The following is a 24,985-nucleotide window of genomic DNA, read 5'->3' on the forward strand; positions in this document are numbered from 1 at the left end:
TTAACATAAACTACAAGGTTTAAAGCGATTTTAAATATATATATATATATATATTTATATATATATATTTATTATTTATATATTATATATATATATATATATATATATATATATATATCCGGGAATTCTGGCATATGCCTTACTAATCCCAAAATCAGAAAGATGTATCAAACCATTAGAAGTTTAGAACTTTTAATTTAAGATGAATTGATTCATAGGCAAGATGTCTGCAAAAGTTGTGAATATTTTGTTCATAGACACTTTAAAACTGGCACATTGTATTGAGCAGTTCCGATTTCTGTTTTGCAACCCTATTTTGAATTTTATAGGGTGCATGAATTATAAGCCCATAAGCCCACAATACATGTAGATGTTTTTTATGCTTATGTCCACATCAATGCTCTTTATGGTGAATTTTGGAGAGTCTCTTATTTGTTTTATTAACTTGAATTGCAACCATTAAGTAAAACCTTTCTACCACCAACTGGCAGGTTTCACAACAAGCACCTTTCTTGCCTAACTTAGCATTGGCCTAGAAAACCACACCCATTTCCAGAGGTTGACACCAGATCGAACTGGTCATTAAATGTGCCAAGTCCTTGGAGCCTTCTCAACTGACAGGTATGCTTTCTGCTCCATAACTTACCTCAAATTCAACAGGAAAAGGCTTTGACAATAACATCTCCTGCTTTTATAGTATGAAAAAAGCAGATAACATAATGGTATACAGAATGTTATACACGGAATCATAACCATCAAGCCTTATGGCAAATTTCTAGGGTCAACAATAAATTTTCCCTAGGACTTTGGTAGCGAAGGATATATTGCAGTAAGAAACCCCACCACAAGGAATTGTTACCAACAAGCATTACCTTTTTATCAAGGGCACGCGACAACTCTGCAAGGACTCTTATGTCAGCTTCTCTTTCTTGTATTTGTGACAATGTACAAGGCTGACTGTACATTGCCTGTTGTGCAGCAACTGCAACTTCATTTACAGTAGCTTTAGCCTGTACAATGGCATCAATTGTGTCCCCCTGTCAGAAAGGTTCGCCCGTTAGGATACTCCTTTACAAACCATCACTGTTCAAAACAGAAAAGGATACAGAATGAAAAGCAAAAAACCTTTGCCTGCTTCATTAAAGTATGCATCGGATAACTAGAAGAAGCAATATTAGAAGACCCATTTGTAATTTCCAAACTCTCAGCTGGAGCAAACTTCATGGAGCCTCCAATCTTCCACTCCTTGGATCCATCATCTAGCTTTGTATCTGAGAAGCTGGTGCAAAACTTATTCGCAACAATATTCTGTCTTCTAAGAGCTTCAGGAATATTTTCCAATGGGTTCAGTGGCATGCAGTCGATATCCTGGAAATAGTATTGGTGATTACACAATATCCAGGAGCTTGCTATAAAATTCAGAAGTCACAAATCACATTGAATCTTTTGTCAATAAACAGCAAAAACATTCATTTGGTAACCAACCCTTAGAATCCAAAACAAAACAAAAAAAAGAAGCATCAAATTGCACTTGAATAGTAAACAACAATGATCAAAAATAAACTATGAAACCCAAGAAAATCCAATTGCTTCAATAAAAGAGCACTACCATTTTAGTATTAAGATTTTCTCCACCAAGAGTTCAAGCATCGCTGACATGGGGCATACCAGCCAGCGGCCAGCCCTAGCATGTCTTCTCATGCCTACATGTGCCATACCATACCGAAGAATAAAAATCAAGAAACATACATTTTGGTTCCTAAAACAGTTAATAGACTTTACTTAAAAAACAGATAATATTTGCTTATAAACAGGTAATATTTAGGCATATATATGTATGTGTGGGTATCTAAAATACATGTACATACTATATGAATTTTGAGCCAGGGTGAGTGGGGCTATCAAGCTCATAAATCAGTGGCCCAAGCTCAACACGGTTTTAAATGGGGCCACAAATTTGAGACCCAAGCTCAGCCAAGCCAAAGAAACATTAGCCCAACCTACTTACAATACAAGCTGGGTTGAACAGCCATTGGCTGGCCAAGCCCAATTTGCATCTCTAGGTCTACCATACCATAAGTCCATAACCCAACCATCAATGCTAAGGGAGTTACTTTATCTTAGAGATACGATCCCCTTGAACTTAAGGGACATCCCCACCAAGAATTTGACATAAAAGTGACCGATGATGAACAAACAATAGATCTGGTGATGAAAAAGAAGCTAAAAAGATAGAATGGAATGAATAAGCTACAAAAAGTTGTATATGAAGATTAATGGAAGACTTACCCTGTGTTTCGTTGGGTTCATGAGAGGGAGGATATATAGGGTTGGAAGGATGGATGGCCCCCATCCACCATTTGATTCAAAAAAAAAGTTAGGATGGATGAAAATGAGGGATTGCCCATCCATCCTGACCCACCAATTTGCATCGAAGGATGGATGGAAAATGTGAAGGTGAGATTCTACATTGCCAAAATTGCCCCTCATTAATTTTTGACAAAACTCTAACACTTTCACTTTTTCATTCATTTTATTTATATTTTTTTTGTTTTACCTATACTATTAACCCTATACTATTAAATTTTATTACTAATTATTTTAGTTTTAGTGCATAATTTCCATAATTATAAGCAAAAGATTAGAATTGTCTTCTATTTTTCTATTTATATTCACTTATTTTTGGTTAAATATTTATATAAAATTGATTAACTATTTTAATTAAATTATAAATTAATTAGCCATTTATATAATTAATATATAAATAAATTAATTCATATATAACTAATTTATAAAATCATTTATTTAACGAGAATAAATTTAAATTAAATATTTATATAATTTTTTATATAATTATAAATTATAAAAACTATAAGTTTATATATTGTCCTCCTTTAGTATAAATAAGTGTTATAAATTGATAATAATAATACTTTTATTAAAGGGTAGTTAGTAAAAATGTCATATACATATCATCCATCCTGTCTTTCATTCCTTCTACACCAAATAAAGGAAGGAATCATTCCTATGCATCCTTCCATATTTCACTAAATAGACGGCTCCCTCCTCCATCCATCCATCCTCCAATCCGTCCTTCATACCAAACAGAGGATTAAGGTGCCAATCAAGGATGTATCTAAATGCATGGACAGATGTATGTATGTATTGCGCATGCTTGCGTGCATGTATGTATGTGTGTGCACACTGTGTATGCCTCTATGTATCTGTGCATGTAAATCAGTAAATGCTTATATAAATATTCGTCTCCTCACAGCTACAAGTTCGTCCTCAAATTGTAAAACAATAAATTTGAATTAGGGAATTTAATGATGTAATTTCAAAAATATAAATAACAAGGTCAAAGATTCCAAAAACAATAAGAAAGAACAAAACTAATTAGCTAAGCAGCAGCTGTTTTATAACGCAATTACCATCACAAGCTCGACCCCTAATTCAGGCCGATCAAATTGAACTCTGCACCGGTTCCGGTCAACAGTCAGAATACTTCCATCATGAATTTCTCTTGTTTTGGGATGACAAGCGATAACACGTTGCCCAACTGATAAAGGCTGAGCCAGATCTGTTGGGAGTCCTTCTCTAACACCAGCTCGAAGTTCAGCATAATGCTTCCTTACTGATTCCCGATATTGCTCAAGCTTCTCTCTTTCTTCCTGCAAAAACTGTTTTGACAACCTACGTGGCTTTCCAAGAGAACTGCGATAATGAACAAACAAGCATTTAGGTAAACAGTCTCAATAAAACATAAATACGAAATATGAAAATACCTTCGTATGACACCCCACTCGATACGAGTTAGCCTTGGCACATGGCCCAATCTCACATGATTTAGGTACTCTACAAACTCACTTTTGGCAAACCAAGGATAATCTATCGCACTGTAAAACCATTCAAACATACACCATCTACGCAACATTCGAGAAGACAAGCTGTGAGAAAGTTTTTGCTGCAAGAAGTAACATCAGACTTTGTTAAAAACTTCTAGCTGAGTAACACTTGGACCATAGAAGATAAAATATATCAAACCTTGAGATCAACCACCCTGTTGATAGGATGTGAGTACTTATCAGGACGATTGCCTACAGTATTCTCATTGGACTTAAACTCCTTCGATCTCCATGCTTTCTGTAGACCTACCTTGCGGCGGCTTCTACTTTTGGTTAGCAAGCTAACAGGACAAGTACTAGAAGCCTGTACAATTGTTTCGTTTGAATCTGTGACTGGTCTAAGTAGATCAGTACTTGAAGAAGAGTTCTCCTGTGGTTTAACCAATTTTGCTTGCTTTGGTGATGAACTAACTTGACTAACACGTCTAGTTTTACTAATCAATCTCTTCCCTTCTTCTGGTGAGACCTGGAAAACAAGTGCATCAGAAGAAATATTAATAGAAATCCATAACTAGAACTTCGTGCCATCTTATTTTCAGAAGGAATTCATCTATCAATTACTCCATCAGAGAAAGAAAAAACACAGTCAGCATAAATTATTCTCAAATTGCAAATAGTAAATAAAGTGAAATATAAATATAAGGCAAACAAAGAAAACTAGAAAACTAACAGAAAAGATGAAAATAGATTGGCATGAAGAATTTGAATCAAAATTTTAGAAAATGAAGTTCTTCTTTTTTATATTCTGGTTTTTGTGTGTGCGTGCCTTTTTTTTCTTTTTTGCTGGGGGGGGGGGGGGGGATGCATCAACTTAAATGTATTATTTTAATCAGTCAAACCAGATATATATCAATTTTGAGCTTATTTTTGTGGTTAATGCTTAAACGTAGTTATGAAATGTTAGCTTGAGCAACAATTGCTTAAAATTATTTTAATGCACATTTTTAACAACAATAGATAAATATATCAAGGAAGACTGGTGTAATCCTAGATAAAAGCAAAACTAAAAAATAATGTTCACCAATAATAATTAATATAAGTTTATTAAAAAATATAAATATAGAATAAACCTTGACAAATGTGAATCCTTTTACAGATTTGTGAATCTTTTTGCAATGGGGTGTGTCAAGTATTAGAATCATATGGCACAATACCTCTACCGTGCCAATGTTTAGCTGGCACCTACATAATATGTAATACTTAATTACGCCTCCATGGCAATCGCTTAACCATGAATATGTGATACTTAATTACGCCTCCATTGACCTGAGTTTTGAGAAGTTCTAGTATACATGTATGGTTACTTTAGCAAAATTAGCACAAAGAGTTGTGCATCTCTTCATGTCTACCACTTTCTGACATTTAATTACTTAATACTGTTGTTTATTCTTTTTTTAATCATCGATTCTTTTTCCAATTTTTAACCTTCTTAGTCAAAACTAGCAAAAATAATTTAATGTCCTCTTTTGAATGTATTAGGCAGAAAGTATTAAGGGGAAAATGTTCCTCCTACTCCCCATCTTTACCACATGTGAATTTGGACCTTGTGATGGTTAAGAAGTCCACAAAAAAATTTCAACCACTAGCAAGACCATCGACCAAGACATCTGAGCCTTTTCATGAAAGAAGGGTACAAAGGCTATCCAAGAAGCTTTAAAAATGCCACGTCATGATTGAAGCCTGAGGGTGAACCATGGCCCAATGGCACCGTTCCTCCATGGTCGCAAGTTCGAAACACAGAAGCAGCCTCTCCACATGCAAAGGTAAGGCTGTGTAAATTTGAGCATCCCTAGACAAAACAATGGCAAGAGCCTTGTGCACTGAGCCGCCCTTTATGATTGAAGCCTCTTTTATAAAGGTTCTTTTTGCATTAGGATTTCAAATTGCTAAGTCTTATTATTCACAAAAAGACTGCACATGAACAAGCCTTGCTAGAAGGCCATAAGTAGAAGTCATCAATAATGGCAACGAGAACAGCATAGGGCTAATCAAATCTAACAATTATGAAACACACACAAACAAGACCAAGAGCTCATGCATACCAGGCAGAATCAAAGTTATCTCCTCACATTGGTGCTAACTAACAAAATAAGGTACAACCCGTTTTCATTGTACAAGAAAAGGGGGATATAATAGAGTTTATTTCATGCATTATATAATATATAGACTTACTAAAAGAAGCTAAATATCAATGTATCGATTTGCATATAGTACATTTGACAAGAAATAGCCAGCTGAAATTCAACTATAATAGAAAGAAAAAAAGGTCAATCAGAGTCTTTAAAACTATTCCAGAAACATTTTTTAGCCATCATAATAAGAAATCAAGTTATGAGGAAAAAAAGGAAGAAAGATTAAGGCACCTCTATCTTCTGTGGTTCACATTTCTGAGAATCACCATTAAATTCACCTTTTGAAGCCTGCAAATGGTAAAAATAAATAGGTAGAAGTCATAAAACAAAGGCAGCTCATATCCTGCCTGAAAAAGACATCTCATACACTGAACAAATGACGGTAAGTGCAAAAAATGAGATGGCAATATCATGTTTATCAAAACAGTTGCATTAGAATCTTACTTTTCCAGTCGAAGACTTCCGTTTTTTTTTCTGCATCTTACTGGTGCATGCACAAGTTTGCTGCTTCACTTCAGAAATGGCATTTACATCATGACGTAAACACTTTGCAGGCTTAGCACTTTTCCTGGTAACAGCATCAGTACCAACACTTGTCGAATACCCTGTCTCCTTTTTCACTGAAACTTTGGCCTGATCTCTCTCATGTGTTGTTGACATTGATTCAGGTATATTAGGCTCCTCAGCAGTGTTGATGTTTTTTTCTCTTCTTTAACTTGGAAAGATGATTCTAGAATTCATACGAGAAAGACATACATATTAGAAAAACGGAAGATCAGTTTTTAAATGAATAACATGTAGATAAGGTCAGAAAGGTGAAATTAAAAAACAAAAAACACAGTGCTAGTAAATTCATTTGGCTAATATCGACAAATTTCATAAATTAGACATTAATCCTTTAAACAGTTCATGATAACCTCTGAAGGAAAAAAAAGTACAGTACTCAGACATGTCGAAGCAAGATCATTTAGTCAAACTAACTAAAAGGACTTGTCTCCAGAAATGATTAAAGGATCATGTCTTGGTTTTTGTTCTTTTATATATGCAATGATATTGAGCAGCTAAACTCCAATCTGTATATGATGAATGAACTCTCTCACTCGCATGCGCATGCGCTCATTCGTTGCATTAGTATGTGGGTGCATCTGCAAGCACCAGCACGGAAGATAAAGGTTTTATCAGGAGTCCTACAGAGAGTGAGGAATGAGCAATTATCTTTTGTATCCACTAGTACTAATAAAAGTCAAGAAATGTTTGATTATATTAATATTAACTACCATTTACTTTAGACACAAAATGATCATTATTAGACCCCATAGAATCATCATCAAGAAAGTTTTAGAAAGAGAGAAAATTTTTTCCATGCTATACCACAAATAACCTCCTCAACCAGCCACCATGGAAATATCAGGCTAATAGAGAATCTTAGACATCATCAAAAAATAAAACTCTATTTACTGAGAATTTATACCTTATTAATCCACTTCAAGTTATAGAACTTCTTCGGTAATGTGCATGAAAGTTTAAGCAGGACTGACCAAAATCATGCCCAGTATGTAGAATTTCAAATGATTAATTAATACAATAAATGCTTAAGAAAATTTAGTGCCCTAAACTTCTAATAAACTAGAACTTAACATGCCTTTGGCAACAAACTCAAAAATTATTAGTTGAGATAAAAATGCAACGTTCTTCCTAGAGGTTCTGCAAAATAAGGCCTTTGGCCCTTTAGCCTTAGACAAGATAGGGTTTGCAAATGGGCTGAAATTGCCAAACCTCCAAAATCAAGGTCAAATTTTGACATGTTTAGACTGAAAATCTGAAAATTTAAAACCATGGATGTAATAAGATTATTGTGCCATGTTGATTAATGATAAACAATCTACGTTCACCTTATCTGGCATAACTTCCTGTTTTTCTGTATACATATATTTACAGATAAATGACAGTAAAATGTTCTTAGGCAGCTCAGATCTAAGTTGATACCAAACTTCAAAAACCAAAAGACATTGAATCCAATTTCCAATCCACAAATAGTGAGGTTTACAAGTTTAATTCACTTGAAACAAGTTTCCTGAACATGTTAGTAATGTAACAATTATGAACAATGACCCACTTTACAAATTGTAAATACATCCCAACAACAATTTCATACTAACTTTTGGGTAATAGTAGTTCTTCAAAAAAGATCTAGAATGAAAGGTCATGAGAATGTGCATTCTTAATCTCTGAAAAGGAAACAAAAGGAACCAAAGGAAGTACTTCAATAATTCAATACGAAAAAAGAAAGCATTGCAAACTCAAAAGGATGAACACTAATTCTGACAACAATGACTTGTTATGTATCATACTAGAGTAGTAGTAAAATTAAAAAATACAAAAAAAAATCTGAGACATATGAACAGGAAAACTAACCCAGATTCAACGGTAGAGGTAGGCAGCAAGATATTACAGACCAAATCTGCAAGTGTCTGTAGAGCATCAAGGGCGGAAGCTTCATCTACATGAACAAACAGTGAACAAGATAATATTTCGTAGGCATTGATGTAACAGACAACAAGACAAGATGGCATGTGCCAAAAGAAAGTGAAACAACATAATTGTTATAGCATCATGCACCAATCAATTTAACATATTCTCAATGTCAAGCTTGAAAGGAAACAAAATTAGCATTATGCACATTCCATAGAATATATTATATTATTCAAGCTGGAAAGGAAACAAAAGGTAAAAATCACATACAAAGAACTAAACGAGAAAAATTGAGAATCATGAAAATATTTCAATGACCAACATACCGAATAAGTAACCAAAAATTATTCAAATAATTCATCTTTAGAAGATTAGAATATTCAATATAAAAGATTTGGTCTATCACCAGAACTATGAAAGTTCTTTTTCCTTTTTGTGTGTGGGGTGGGGGGTGGCGCAATCTTGCTCATTTGTCTAGAAAGGGATCAAAGATGTGCTCAATGTCAATATGACACTTGACCATATAGTACATGGAATAAGCAACACAGTTAAATAAAAGAAGATGGTAGTAAAGAATTCAATTCCCAATTTGTACATTGTTAAGCTAGAAATAAAGGAACAAACAATAAAATGTCGTCACAGCCACAAATAAAAATATTCAAAAGAAGAAATGATAACTACCTTTTAATCATATTGAGAATCCTAAGAAAAAGCACAAAATTTGACACGTACCTCCAAAAAATAGCTGGCGGGCTTCTTTTCCTTGAACTCTTGGATCCTCTTACAGTTTTACCCTCCATAGTCTCTCCGTCAATTTTCATCTTTAACTTTTCTAATATTGATGCCTTCTTCAGTACCACTGCATGCTTCCCTGTCATCATCAAGTTGATCATTTTCCATGTCTGCTGCTGCTTTTTTCTCTTTTCCTGAAGTTTCTTCACCTTCCTTCTAGTTTCAACTGCTGCAGCCCCGTCATTTTCTATCAGACGAGTGACATCTCTAACAAAAATCTCCATTCTCAGCTTCTCTACTTCCTAAACTGCCTTCATGACAATCGCCCTCAATTTGAACACCAACTAACTTTGAGCTGTCCATCTCCGACTCGTTCTACATTTTGTATTAGGAAGAGAATTTTTTATTATTTATAGCATTATGGCAGAAGAAATAAAACTCCAGAACTTAAGATGCTCACCTTTTTTTCACCACTCTTAGCAGGAGAAGATCTCCTGTGATCAGCTCTTCTTCCAGGGGTTCTAGAAAGCTGCGGTGAGCCTCCTCTCTGAGAAGCCTCTGCTAAAGCCAATGCAGGCCACATGAGCACCTTCATCATCAGCAGTGTTTGAAACAGATTTCAATGCTTGTTTATTTGGGAAAGTATTTTATCCCCTGTCGTCTCTGCTGTACATATTTGAAACAGGGATGCGGGGAGTCCTTTCCCAACCGCACGAGGTCGGCTACCTGGAAATAGATCTGGCAATGTTTCAAGAACTCAATTTTATTCAGCTGAAAAAATAGAACATTAAATTTTGTGTCTGTATTTACGTATACAAACATCAGAAGCATGAGAACATCCACAACAGAGGTTGACTAAGTGAGACTCATGACATTCACATTAAACTGAAATGAATTAGATTCTAACATTGATAAATAAAAAAGCTTCCAGACCAGATGAAGTATAGTGGCAACTAACAAGAATTATAGGCAAAGGAATAAAGCGCAATGGTTAAAATTATGATAATGACAAGAACAATGTGAAATGAAACATAAGAATATCATAATGTACATAATTTCACCACTACTATCAATCCAAAGTCGGAAGCCTTGATATAAAGCTATACAAGAGGGTACTTGAACAACAGCCGAACAATAAGCCATGTCAAGAATTTCGGAAAAAACCAATCTGGCTATATGCACAGAAGCTCTGCAACTGAAGAGTTTCCTTCGAGGCAAGTCATAGAAAATTTTAAAGCAAAGACTAAAATTAAAAGATATTAATTTCAACAAAATTACATAAATAAATATAAACAGCACTTGGCAGTTGGGAATGATGATAGGCGCACTGCCAACTTAACAGATACTGCAGCTCTAGATATTACAACTGGGAGTTATAAAATATAAAATGGGAGTATTTGACACCAGTATTTCTGCATGTTTGTGCACATGTCATGGTTAAAAGTGCCAGCCAGCATATACCATGCTGGGTAAGTATCAGCACCCGGCAGGATCTGCGCTGCACCTGTTAAATCCATATTTTAACACTTTTTAAGTACTTTTAGTTTTTGCTTTAGCCAAGTAAGACAAGTGCAGGCATTAACTGGTTTAGAGTGCCAACCACATGTACCTTGCTGGATTAGTACCAGCACCCAGCAAGTCTGCACTGCACCTATTAAAGCATATTTAATATGTTTTTATTTTTTAAGTTTTCTAATATGCTTCAGCCAAGTAAGACAAGTTCAGGCATGAATAGCCATGCCATGCCAACTTCCGATTGGCACAGGTACTCACACTGATATCTAAAACCCTGGTGCATGTGCATGTGTGCTTGATTGAAGCATCTATAAATGCATATAACTGGCCAAAGCAAATGTCTAAGAAATTCATGATGCCAAGCTGACAGCCGACTAGCAAGGGTACTCACACCAATATCTTAATCCTTGGTGCATGTGAATATGTAATTGAAGCATCTATAAATGCAACTGCTTAGATGACTGGTCATCGCATATGTCTAGAAGAAAATCATGGGCATGGAAGAATCAATGTATTGTACTCAGATCCTTCAGAATTATATAAATGCAACCAGAAATGTTTCCTTTGTTTAGTTCTACTTTCATCCGCTGCTACCTCAAATTGATAGTGATAAAGAATTAAAAAAGTTCTTGGAAAGTCTAAATGTTGATTTCTTGAAACTAAAATAAGTAGGCACTTGGAGATGACAAGATCAATCTTCTGCATCTATATCTCCTGATCTTCTAAAATATAAATGCTTTGCAGCGAACTTTTCGGCCATATTAAGTCTCAGGTGGATTGTCAAATGAAGCAGCAATGCTTCCAATAAAGGTATTCAGAAAAATTCTACAGAGCCATTATGCTGAAACCTTGAAAGTTACCTCCAGATCGCTTCTTCTTTAATAATGACAGGCATCCTGATGTTGGACCTGACTGATACTGCAGTAGATCAGGATAGGGACCATCGGAACCTTTTGACATGAGTCGAAATTTTCCCCGACCACGCTTTTGAGTCTTGCGAGATGTTCTAGACACATCATTGCTTTCACGACCACTGTCGCTCCCTTCCTGTCAGTTGATAGTTCCTTGCTTCAGATAACAGCCAAGTTGTCCAACCAAACAGTAACAAGATCAAAATTAAGGTTGACCGTGGAAAATTTCAGAAGCACAGCCATGAGATATTTAGAGCATATTGCAGCACTGAAAGAACCAATTCAGTTGTAGCATAGAATATATCTTATAAGTCGAGCAATACCATAGCTGTCCAGTTAAACAGCCACAAACATTAGATATTTGGAAAATTATAAAAAGAAACAACTATACAATAAGCAATAATATCATACAAAACTTCATTCAGTGCATCCAGATAACAAGGTCATACTGATTGTATTACCATATATCACCTTAGAGCATCCAGCCTATAGATTTCTTTTCCTTTTTTACAACAATAGAAACTAATACACTGTTAACTTTGCAAAACTTATATCCCTAAATAACTAAAGATTTATCAGTGGGAGGTGAAATAATTTGTCAAAACCATGGCAAACATCTTTGCAATCCAACTCAATATGTTTAATTGTGAATGATAAGGAGGTCCTTGAAAACTCAAATTGCTCTCCAGGTTATGGGACCAGTGCATGTTAAAAAGAATTTACAGACTGAAGAATAATGGACATAGGGTGGCCATTTTAATGGAAACACCTTATCTATTGTTAGAAGTCCATTTCAAGTTGTGTATCAACAATAATATGACTTTTAAAGTCTAAGTACCATAACTGTGTTCTTCTTCTATGAGGTACAGTTCCAACAATTTGTTCTTGTGTAGTAATGAGAAGTTTTAAGCAGAAGATTTCCACCTATTACATAGTTTTAAGCATGAAATTTGGCAAATGAGGATCCATGAAACCAAACCCAACTAGTTCGAACAAGGCTTGATGTTTATGGTTATGGTACGTAATTTAATCTATCATCCATAATTTAAACTCAACTTTTTAGATTACTGGCATAGAGCAAACCCAGGAATTTTGACAGTGTTCAGCAGTGGGTATGGACTTTACATTATCAATGGGCAGCAATGCTTATCAGTACAGGCGCTTTGACAAATATAGACATTTTCATTGTTAACACGTTTTGTAATTATATAGACAAAACCAATTTTTAAATTTAAAATCCATATTATTTTGTCTATTGAAAATGTCAATTATTTTTAGTAATCTTGCCTTCATCAGTCTAGTTTATATTTCACCAAGTCCAATGACTTCATGAAGTTTAAAAGCAAAAGCAATTTTTTACTACGAAAGGAGATTTGCCAGTTGCACTTAAATAAAAACCTCCGAGTCTGGTGGAGATGTACGACACTTTTGTAGGCATAATTGTTATGGAATTATAAATCCATATAAACAAAGAGACTACACTTTTGTGTTGGAAACTTGGACCAGGCACATCCTTTATGGCACCAAGTACATGAAATATTTACTCAGGTGCTTTACCCAAGGTTTCAAAGATAGTGACCTTTACACTATCAACTTCACTATGTATAAAGTCGCTCGCTCGCACGCATGCATAAGGTTCCAGATATAGTGCTCTCTCCATGATCCAACTGATGCATGCACACACGCACACACCCACACATATATACACAAATACATGTACATATGAGTGCATATGTGTGTATACATGCATGTCCGTATGTACCAAAAAAAAAAAAGCAATTGAGCACCAAATAAGCCTATATAGTAACAGTAACATCAATATGAAACTCAATATCCAATCTCACCAGAATATTGTAGTGATCAGTCATCATTGCGATTAATCCAGCTGCAGTAGCTGTTCCTTCTGGAGGGATAAGTATGCCTGAGATTGCATAGTGACCAGTTATAGTCATGAAGAAAACACACGACTTATAAGGTCAGCTTTTTCTCAAGACATCATTATAAAAATTAAGAGAGTAAAACAACAACAGTGTACTCTAAAATGGTTATAGTAAAATTATTGGGGAAAAAAACATAAATCAGTAGTATGCAAGGTATGCTGATACAATATACATGTGATCGAATCCTGTACCTCTATTAGCCAAAGAAAAGAGTGCTCAACCATTCCATAGGTCAAGTCATGACACATAGCCCAAAGGCAATCAGATAAGGTTGTCAACTGGAATACTGGAAAAAAAAATTCTAAGCTGTTCTTCTATCTTATCTGCCACACTCTGATTTACCCTGAAGTACCCACATTGACACAGCATGATGTGGGTGTAAATATTACACTAGGAACGAGGCCACGAGAAAAACTCTTAGGCATTAGAAGGATCCAACACAGACACACACTCCAACCAGCATATCCATGGCAACATGGTTCATCATAACTTCAACCTTATCGGAAATAAATCAACTAAAAAATTTGATCTCGTTCTGGAAATTTCAAGGTTCAAGGTTGTTCAGAATACAACTTTGGGTGGAAGAATCAATAATCATGTGGTTAGCCTCATTTGCTCATCATTAACTTTGAATCTAGTGCATCGAAAGCTGACTACTAGCCATTATTGCAGTGTTCTGAAGTTCATAGCTGAGATATATGAAGAATTTTCATTGTTTGCAGGACTACATAATCATAAAACTTGTGACCTGTGCAACAGTTCAATCTGAATTTCAAGAATCCCAGAAGCATCTTGAAGATAGTGTTAGTAGGGTTTAAGTCATCAAGCTGTTTGTGCAGATTGTCATGTTTAAAGGTAACGCTTGATCCAACAAAAAAAAAAAAAACTTCACTAGGAAAAGGAAAAATGAGCTATCGAAATACAAGTTACAATAATATGGCTTGTACTGGTATTTGAGAGCATATAATGGTATATGTAGGGAAAACATTAAAGGTGAATGGTGACCAAACAAGAATGATACAACTAGCGAGAGAGTAACATAAAACTAGAGGGCAATAGATAAGATACTCCATGCAAACTACATGATAGTGTTAGTAAATACCAAAAATAGATACATCAAGAAGCCAAAGCCATTAACTTTATAGAACCAAAAGCTCACATACATACATTTAAGGAAAACTTAATTAAAAAAAGAAAGAAACAGTATAAAAGTGTTGAACCATATATTATTGCAGCAGTTAAGATAACTCCACTGATCATAACATGCAACTTCTATCAAAAGGTATCTACTATTTTGTTTCGGTATTAGTGTATGGATCATAATTTCTTCCTGGTCAGGATTATATTAGTTTGGAGAGAGGAAGTTACAGTAGTTTCGCAAAAATTTTAGGAAACAGAATAATTGACAGATTGTTATACGTGATAAATGTACTTGTATATATGTATGTGTCTATATGGAGAAGAATGTGAACATCATGTAAATATAAAGGTTAATCTAAACTAAGTTTATTAAAAGATCTATGAACAACATGCACAATCAAGCAAACAGATGTATGTGCAGGCAAATTGCACCCTTCAAAATGTAGGTGCATGTCTGTGTTTTTTTTACCTCTCCTCTTCAAATTTCTGATATGCATGTCTGTTTTCTGATAAGCCAGTAAATAAAATTTCATACTTCAAAGTTTTTTTTAGTTAACATTTATTTCAGAAGCAGAACCTAATTATAGGATCAGGAAAAGGTTGCACAAATTCAAGGAATAAAATATCACATCAAGAAAATACACTTTACCCTATTCATATTGTAAAGAGCTTCCACCATGTCTGACGATCTATTACGTACTGCACCAGCCACCTGGTAACCCAAAAGAGTCAATACGTTTAGAAGATTATTAATACATGCAGAGATTTTAATACTTCATAACTTGAGAAAAGGAAAAGGAACCCCAGTATCCCACATAACATCCATTTCAACAAATCAAATAGCAACAATTCATTTGTTCAATAACTACAGAACTGGGGTAAAACAACATATATCACAAAGAAACCTTCTCAAAAACAAAGCAAGTTCAGAAAACAATATAGGCAAACCTTTCTCCAGTCCTTCCCATATTTTCGATAGGCTTCATAGAAACGCTCAAGCTCTTCTTTGCTCCATTGAGTGCCTAACATGTCGGACAATTTCCTCTTCTGCATAGACATATTACCAGAAGTTTGAAAAAAATAATAACAAGTAATGTGCTAGTTCAGATTACAGAATAAATCTGTACTACTAGTTCAGTTATACAGACAAAAATCAAAAACATTGCATATGCACACTTCATTGCATTAAATCAAAATAACTTAGCTGCAATGGCATTAATGCCCACATATATCTAAAAATCTAAGAGCAAGAGTCTGATAGGCATCCATTTGATAGTCTATTTATACAATGAGTAAATATAATACAAAGATAAAGATTAACTATAAAAATTTATAGAGTATAACACAAGGTCCGCTGTCTCAGTACCAGACCCTGTACCAATGCTACACTAGCACAGTGTCGTACGATACAAAATGGATTTTTTTTTTTGAGCATACCGAGTGTCAGTACACCACCTATATTGGGTACCGGTATCGGTACGGAATACCTCTGTCTTAATCGGTAAAGACAAACCCAAATACTCATATTATGTCTGTTTCAGCAGAACCAAACATTTTCAGTGCATCCCCAATCTTCTTGGAAGATTTCAAAAGCAACCCCAAACACTTATTTTATGTACTAATTAGCAGCAGCAGCATTCAGTGCATCCCAAATCTCCTTTGATGATTTCAAAAGCATACAACTGGAATTATCATAGGTGACATCCTGCTCTATAACCATGTCATAATCCATCCATCCATGAGAGAGATGAAAAATTGAGCTAACACCAGCGTCTCACCTGACCAACAAAATAGAATTTGCGAGAGAAGAAGCTATGAAGTTTGCCAAGGCCACATATACTTACGCGTGTCTTACTTTTGTTCGCAATTGTCGCATCTTTATCCAGCCACTCATCATTCACTTTCGCAAAGCGCTTGTTCACATTTCTCGATTTCCTTGTTGAAGCCATTGAAACATCTATGTCCCTCCTGAACAAGATGAATGGGCAGAGTTTACCATTGAATAAATCTCAATCTATCACAAAGGCCCAAGAGAAATGAAGGGAACCATAAGAAAAAAGGATAATTCATGTGGTGATGATTAAAAGTCCAGTATAGCCTCAGAAAGATATGCAATTCAAGTAAATATAAAGACAAGCTAGTGAATTAATAATTGCATTCTAATAGTTAACACTATAGGTTGCCTCAAATTAATGACAATCATAAGAACAACCTTCAGAGAAGACTGATCAGGCAATCATTGATAATTGAATAATAACAAAACTTGATCATTACCGAATGGACCAAGCTTTAAAAACTCGGTTTCTGTTTCAGAGGCCAAGCCTGTGGAGTTATTGTGTTGGCAGTTTTGGTCATTTCTGCAGTTGCTCTCAAAGTATCAGAGTTTGTCAAAAAAAAAAAATCAAAAACAAATCTGAAAAGTTTGAAAAGTACAAGAAAAATAAAAGCCAGAAAAGTTATTACACAAATTTTAGAATATTTTACGTTACACAATTCTTTATGGGTGTTATATTGGCAATTCTATGCTGAAGTTGATGTTGTACATAATAAAATTCATTGAGCAGGCAAGTCATGGACTGCGATATCGTCCATACAATGCGTGCCATACCGCACTAGGTGAGAATTGGTACAAAATCAAGTTCAGGTAGGTGAAAACACCATCCCGTCCCATACTAAGGTGTATCGAGGCATATCAAAGTGTATTGAGATTGTACCGAGGTGTGTACCGAGATGTACCAACCCGCACCAAGGCAATATTTGAAACAACATGTAGGTAAAATAATCATAGTAATGCATACTATTTCATGATAACACATAGCAACCATCACGACAAGTTATGCAATTATGTTTTGAAAGGAAAATGGAACTGGGCATAAAGATGAGTATCATAATGCCCAAGAGCCTACTGTCTTTATCCAAAAGAAATTAAACAAAACAGTAATTTTAGAAAATAATTTTTGTAAATGAAACTAGTCTTTAGAGCCACTTCCAATTGTTAATCAAATCAGAAAAGTCCAATGAGTTAATGTTGAATTACAGTACACCTTTTTTTCGGACAACTGTTAGGTGCTCTGATTAGTCAAACCAGACTTCTTTTCCAAGAAACCGTTAGATGCTCTGATTTCTAAAAATTACTCCAGAAATAAAAGTAATTTAGCATTATTCTGAACCATATCCCACTAAGTTGAAATTTCTAAGCGATAATCATTTCATAAGAACAGTGAAGGGAAATTTGGTGTTAGACTACAGGCATATGATATTGAGATTACAGATTATTATTAGAAATGGTAAGAAAAATTATTGAAGCTTAATGAACTTTTGAATTCAGGAACATTTTCCCCTAAGATGGTGTTGGTTCAGTCCCCTCCTATATTACTACTATCTTTCAAATCAAAACTTCAAAAATTAAAGCTTCTACAGCTATAATCACTGTTCTCCAGCAAGCAATATGAAGTACTCAATTTTTAAGGAAATCTGAATGGAAACCTTTTTGTCAAGACCGGGTTCAACCGTCAAAAAAGGAGAATTCCATACCACATCCGGACTAAAGCAAGCTAGAGAAGGCTGAGAAGATCATAGATGATTTCAAGGTCAAAATAGAACAGCTAAGGGCTGATGAATCTCAGCTGCAGATCAAAATGATGATCTAAAAAATATCAAATGGAAGCAGTCATTCTGCAGCTGATCTGAACAAAGAAATTGGAGCTGGAAAGAAAAGAATATAGTAACCTCGCAGCAGGCTGAGGCTAATACTAACAAAAAAACGAAATTGAGCTGGAACAGCTAAGGAAAGAAAATTCCATGCTGGAGAAAAATAGTTATAACCCGCACAACCAAGATACCGATCTGGAGAGAAGACTGCAAAAACAAGAGGCAAATTGTCACCTCTCCGGCAAAAGTTTGAATAAGTATAAATTGCAGGTTGGTTTTAATTTTCTTTCAGAATACTTGCTGTAGTAGGTAGCAATTCCATGAAAATATCAGTTGGTTGAAACTTGGGACTGACTGGGATGACCCTAAAAAAATTATTCTAAGATTTTGATTTCTGCAACCTATCAATAACATCTCTCACAAATCCAAAGTCCTCAGTAATAACAAATTGCTTATCTCATCATCCTTCGTGGTCCTATGATTTGCGCCCATACGATGCAATTTCAAATATTTTTTTTGCTCAAGCAGTAAGCTGCTACATCTGATATACCTGCATTTCCATTCACATGAAGCCAGCGATATTTTTCACTTGTTAGTCAGGTTGTGTCTACTTTGTGTACATAACAGAATGCATTCTATCATGCTTGGACAGATCTAGCCTGCTAAGTGATACTGGGAAGGGGTAATTAATCATTATGATATATAACGTTTTCAAACCTCGGACGAGCAGAAACTCCAATACTCAATTCAAGAGAGCTTAGCGCCTAGAAACATGTAGCCTGCTCATGTTTCAGAGGAGATAGTTTATCTAGCAGAAGGATTTTGAACTGTGGCATAAATTTTAAAAGAAAAGCAAGAAGAACACCCACAGTCAAGTCCATTGTTAGCAGGTAGAAAAATTCAAGTTCATGAATAGTTGCTCAAGAAAAGTTTAAAAAATCAAGGATATTCTAACAGAGAAAACAGATGCAGAATACTCGCATTATTGTGCAGCAAGAAATCAAAGATAAGTGAAATCGTTTAACCAATGAGAAATTTGCAAGGGGCTGCAGATTTCAGAGGTCAACAACTTCTAAGGTTTTAAAAAAACCAAAACGAAAGAAGCAGAAATAAGCAAACATGACAAATCCAACACGAGATCAACCAGATAAAAACAAGATCAGAGCAAATCTAGGTATATGTATACAGATCCGAGCATGAAACAGGGTATCTGGCTTGAATGGGATTAGGGTTTGGGTGAGGGTTAGAGATCCGGCCAAATCATGGGCAATCTTCATGGATTCAAGCATCATAACCTTGCCGGAATCGAGGTTCCAGTGGAAAAGAAAGCTGTAGCGGGAGATTAAGACGGTAGCAAACAAGAGCGAAAAAAAAAATTTGCGTGGGAGGAGGGCGGGGTGAAGAGGAGAGGAGAGGACTTACCGAGGTCGGCGTCTTCGAGCCTCCTCCTAAAGGGAAGGATAGGCAGTAGAGTCGCCGCCCGTCAGTGTGCGGGAGCCGTCCGCCTTTTGGTGCCGAGGCTCTCGTCCGTCCGGGGGGAAGAGGGGAGGATGGCTATCGCCCCGCTCTTTTTCTCGAGCGAACTGGGGAGGGGTGGCGTGTCTCGAATCCATCGGCACTTGGCACGCAGATGGACGCGAGTCCGATTTGCTGAGCTGGCGGTTTCTTCTCTTTTTTTGAATTTCTTTTAAAATTTTTCATTCCTAGCGTGCCCATCAACCCCGCCAAGACAGATCCGTAAGTACCAATCGTGCAACGCCCGGCCGACTTTGACCGTGGGCCTGGGCCGTCTCCTCCTCAAGCTTGACTTTTTTTTTTTTTCTCTTCTTTTTTTTACCAAAGCATATGGCCTATACACATCTAGTATAAATAAACCCAAAATAGTTAAAAAAAAAAAGTAAATCTCGAAGTACTCTTGGCATCTTCTTTTTTTTTTTCAACCCACAAAGCTCCAAAGTGGTCGGCCACATACGAAGTCATCCAATCCGTAGCTCCACCGCTAGTCAAGTTCATTTAGTTTGCGAACTAGACTTAGTAGGAATCGAGATCGGACAAAAGGCTTAAATCCAACTTATGGAATACCTAATGTAACCTCTTTCTATTTCACTATTCATCCTTCTTTGGTTTAGCAGTCAGAGGCCTTTTCTTGTTTCTATCTAAAGTGAAAGGATCTCTTTATGATTTCGAGTTGACCTTGTGGTATTCTGTTTTAAAATCTCACGCATTGTAACGTCAAGGCATCTCAATTAATGGACCTAGGACTAGAGCAATCCATATGAATGCAAAAGAGAAAACCTCGAGAGAAGACCAATTTTGTAATTAGCTCTAATGCCAATAATATTCATCGCTTTAACTGGGTCGTTACTAAATTTATTTTTTTAACGTACTGTCGCTGGATTGATTGCTACAAAACTGTCGTGACGTTAAAAAGATAATGACGTAGGAAATTTTTTTTTGCCATAAATCGGAGGGTACGTAGAAGGTGGACTCCATCATCGCCAACTGAGCCACCGGCGGCCATGAATGCTGCCTGCGCCTCTTTCTATGCTCGGGCGACGACAGCAGCAGCATTCAACTGCAGCACTGTGCTGCTTCTCGTTGAGAATCGGGGTTCGATCCAGTTCGCGGAGCGAGCGAAGGCGGAACTGACGTTCTTGCCATCCGTGCCGCCAACGTCGTGGAAGCGGGCGGAGATGAAAGGGCACACACGGCAGTGCTGTCGTCGGTGCCGATGACGTCCAAGGGACTGAAAAGGGACGGAGGGTTATATGGCGTCTTCTCTTTCCCGTCGGCGAGCTTCTCGTTGAGGTTGCTTGGGTTCGGGTCGTTCTTCCGTTTTCTCTTTAGTTTGGTGTTTTGGAAGGTAAATGTTATCGTTTTGTTTTCTTGAGAGGATGATGGATGTACGTTTTGTTCATATAATGGTTTGGGATTTTTATTCTCCCTCAAAAAAATTTAAATAAAAAATGTAAGCAGAGAATTAGGTCCTGTTATGAATTCTATTTCTACAGATTATTGCCATCTAAAGTTTTGATCCTGAGATTAGATGTGTTTTTCACTGGACTTGGGTAATAATGTGATGCTATGTAAATCTTTGAGTTTGATCTTGTTTGCACATCTCTAGGCAGAATCCAACGCTATGGAAAAAAGTCGGTTCAACGACGCTTTTCACAAGCATCCGCAATTTTCGGTCTAGCGTCATAATTTGCTGACATTTTTAAAAGGCATCGTCAAAAGACGACGCTAATAAATATCGCCGTACTTCCGGATCTAAGATGACACTTTCAGATAGCATCGGCAAAAACTTTGACCACTCCTATATTACCGACGCTTCTGCGACGTTTTGTTTAGCGTGGGTAGAACTTTAACCGACACTTATAAGCGTCGGTAAAAATTGTAAAAAATGCCAAAAAGATGTATTTTTCTGTAGTGTAATAACATTCTGTTTGTTGCTATATAAGCGCCGGTAAAAGTTATAAAAAAACGTTAGAAAAAGTGTATTTTTCTTGTAGTGTAATAACATTCCTTTTGTTGCTTCTGCTATTTGTTTTTTCTTTTTTATTTATAGTTCATATCCTCTCATGCAAAGATCACAGTTGATACAAAATGTTTTTACCAGAAGCAATATGTTTTAATTGAGTGATTCATAAGCGCCATGTCCATCCCCATGCAGCCACTGAAGGTTAGAAAATATCAGCACGTATTGCATTATGTTTTTGCTTTTCAATATCATTTACTTTCCTCCTTATTTTCAATGTATGTCTTGGAGGTCGTTAGGTGTGGATTCTTCATCACAAGGGAAGGAATGATAAGACTGAGAGGGAGGTAAAAATCTTACTGAAGCCAAACAAGCCTGAAAGAAATTTGTTTATACAAGGATTCTAGTTATAACCTCTTTATTTTCTGAGTGTTCGAGTAAAACATTCGTAATATATTCCCTTTTAAGTAGTGCAAGTATGGATTTAGTGTTATGGTTTTTTATGTTTTAAGTATTTGCTTGAGATAAGTTGACGAGTATGGGCATTTGTGTCTTGAACGCACTATGAAGAGAACAACTTAGACCAATTTGCCATTCTGAAAAAAGATAGTTAAAATATTTGATCTTCAAAAATCCACTTGGAAACTTTATAAACTCCTTTATAACAAATCAGCAAGATACTTTATTGGGCAGGATTAGCTATCCCTCATAAGATTCCATATGATTATGTATGTTTTTGGTACAAGATCATTTATATCTTGTGTATAAAATAAGTAGTGCTTGACATGCAGTGGCACAACAATATACAAAAAAAATATATGTGTGCGCACACACGCACTTGTAAGGATCCGTGCAGGTGTGTGTTTAGTCTCACATTGTTTTTTATTGTGTGGATCTTGGGTACGTATATAGGATCAAAAAATTTAAATAATACCTTTCGGCTATGCATTTTGGATAAGGTCCTGACTTATTACAAAATGGTATCGGAGCAGATGTGGCCTATAACCTATGTAGACTAAGGGACACTATAGCACGGATCCATTGGGATTGTTATAGCAAGATCAATGCTTGCATGTTCTGAATAAATGTTGTTTATTAGATCAAGTAATATTTACAAGCTAGAGTTCAGAATTAGAAGAATTCGAGTAAAACAAAGGAGATGTCGGCATATTGACAAGAGACTCCATGAGAAATTTTATCAATCTAGATAGAGACCCAACCCCATTGTTTCTTGGTTATATTGTTTTTTATCCAAGTTTGCCAAAATAATGTGCATTTTTTTATATTAAAGTAAATGTATATAGAAACAAACAAGTGTTGTGTTAATTATATTGCCACATCCCTTGTATGTTTCCTAATGGCGCAAATTAGTGCGAAGCACACTGCCGGCATGGAGTTCCTTTTCCAAAATAAAAACAAGTTATGAGAGTGTAATGTTGAACTTTTAATGTGTTAAGAATCTGTAGGCTCAATTTTCACTGGTTATTCTAACTTCATTTCATAGTTTAAAGTCTAGCTAACCACAATCAGACGAATCAAAACATTAGAAATATATTTTTTTTCAAAAAAATTGAGGCAGGAGCCTTTGTATTTGATATTTGAATCAATTTTTTCTTTGTCGCTCTTGTGAGAATGGTGCTTAGGGCATTTAGTTATGCACCTTTCAATGTGATTTTCTAAAATTACATGAATGCGGTCGCGCATATGAGACATGCAAGACCATATGCTGTCGCATTTATGAATCAATTTGTTTGCAGTAGCTATATCTCGAGCCTATATCAAGCCACATACTAAGGATCCATGATTTGAGAAATTTGTGAGAATGTTGAAACCGTATTCTTCACTACTTGATGCATACCGATGATTATGGTTTTTATTTAACCAAAGGCTTATAATTTTCTCTTCATGCCTATTTCGACACCAATTGGGCCAGTGATTATGATAACTGGCATTCTGTAGGTGGCTTTGATATTTTTTCCCTAATCTTATATCCCAAAATGCTAAAAAGCAATGCATTATGGTTCATTCAAGTACCAAATCTGAATATAAATAGTTGGCCAGTGTTACCGCTGAACTAATTTGGATTCAATGTTTATTATAGAAGTTGGATATCTCACTTTCTCAACCCTCTATATTTTGGTGTGACAACTTATCTGCCATACATCTCACTGCCAATCCCATGTTTCATGCTTGAGCCAAGCATATTGAAATTAATTTTTATTTCGTTCGAGAGAAAATAAATATTATACTATATTATATATTCACGTCCAATTCTTCTCCTCCAATGACTAATTGTTGATAACCTCCCAACGCTTTCAATAGTTGCATTTCAAGCTCTCGACGATACCCATCTTAGCTTGTGGTGGGGGGAGGGTGTTGGCAGTGTCTCTATCTTAACCCTATATTGAGCCACATATCAAGGTCTTATGATTTGAGAAATTTTGAATAGCATAAATTCAGAATTGATCATGGAGATCCATTGATTATTTTTTTCTATCTCTATAGTACCCTAGTTGTAATCTCTTGCGTATTTTTAACTATAAATATATATGATAATCACCTCATAATAGTGAGATAGAAAAAGTTTTCCACAATATTTTTCTTTTTCACATATTCTTTCTTTTCCATGCAATTAAAGATTTTCCTTTCTCCTCGGTTGGACTGTGTTAAAAGTGAAAATGGTAACCAATTGAATAGACTTCTAATCTTTTGTGGTTTCATATTGACTAAGGACAACAAAGCAATATGACCGTCCTTATTGCACATATCGCTACAACACAAAAGAGGTTCATAGCATGCGGCACGTAAGCTTCTATGGTTAAATCTCAACAAAACCACAAAAATGCATAATTATTAGGAATGCACAAATTTTTCTCAAGCCCACTAATATTACTCAACCATTGTTTCTGTGCAGCACTAATTTCCATAAGCGACAACAATCTTTCTTTATCATTAAAAATTATATCCTGCACCGTATGTACCATATGGTCATACATCACGCCAATCACCTTCTTTTTATTGTAGGTTGGTCATTAAGATGAGCACGTGGTGAATCGAGCCCATAAGAAAAAAGATAAGGTGATTAGCATGGTGCACAACGATGTTAGTG

General features: G+C 35.7%; 1 pseudogene; it reads right to left on the reverse strand.

Moving 5' to 3' along the window:
- Window positions 1–713: 713 nt before the first annotated feature.
- Window positions 714–19,988, reverse strand: LOC120112775 (annotated as a pseudogene).
- Window positions 19,989–24,985: the final 4,997 nt, after the last annotated feature.

The sequence above is a fragment of the Phoenix dactylifera genome, chromosome 12 (assembly GCF_009389715.1).
Source record: "Phoenix dactylifera cultivar Barhee BC4 chromosome 12, palm_55x_up_171113_PBpolish2nd_filt_p, whole genome shotgun sequence".
In the NCBI taxonomy this organism is placed as follows: domain Eukaryota; kingdom Viridiplantae; phylum Streptophyta; class Magnoliopsida; order Arecales; family Arecaceae; genus Phoenix; species Phoenix dactylifera.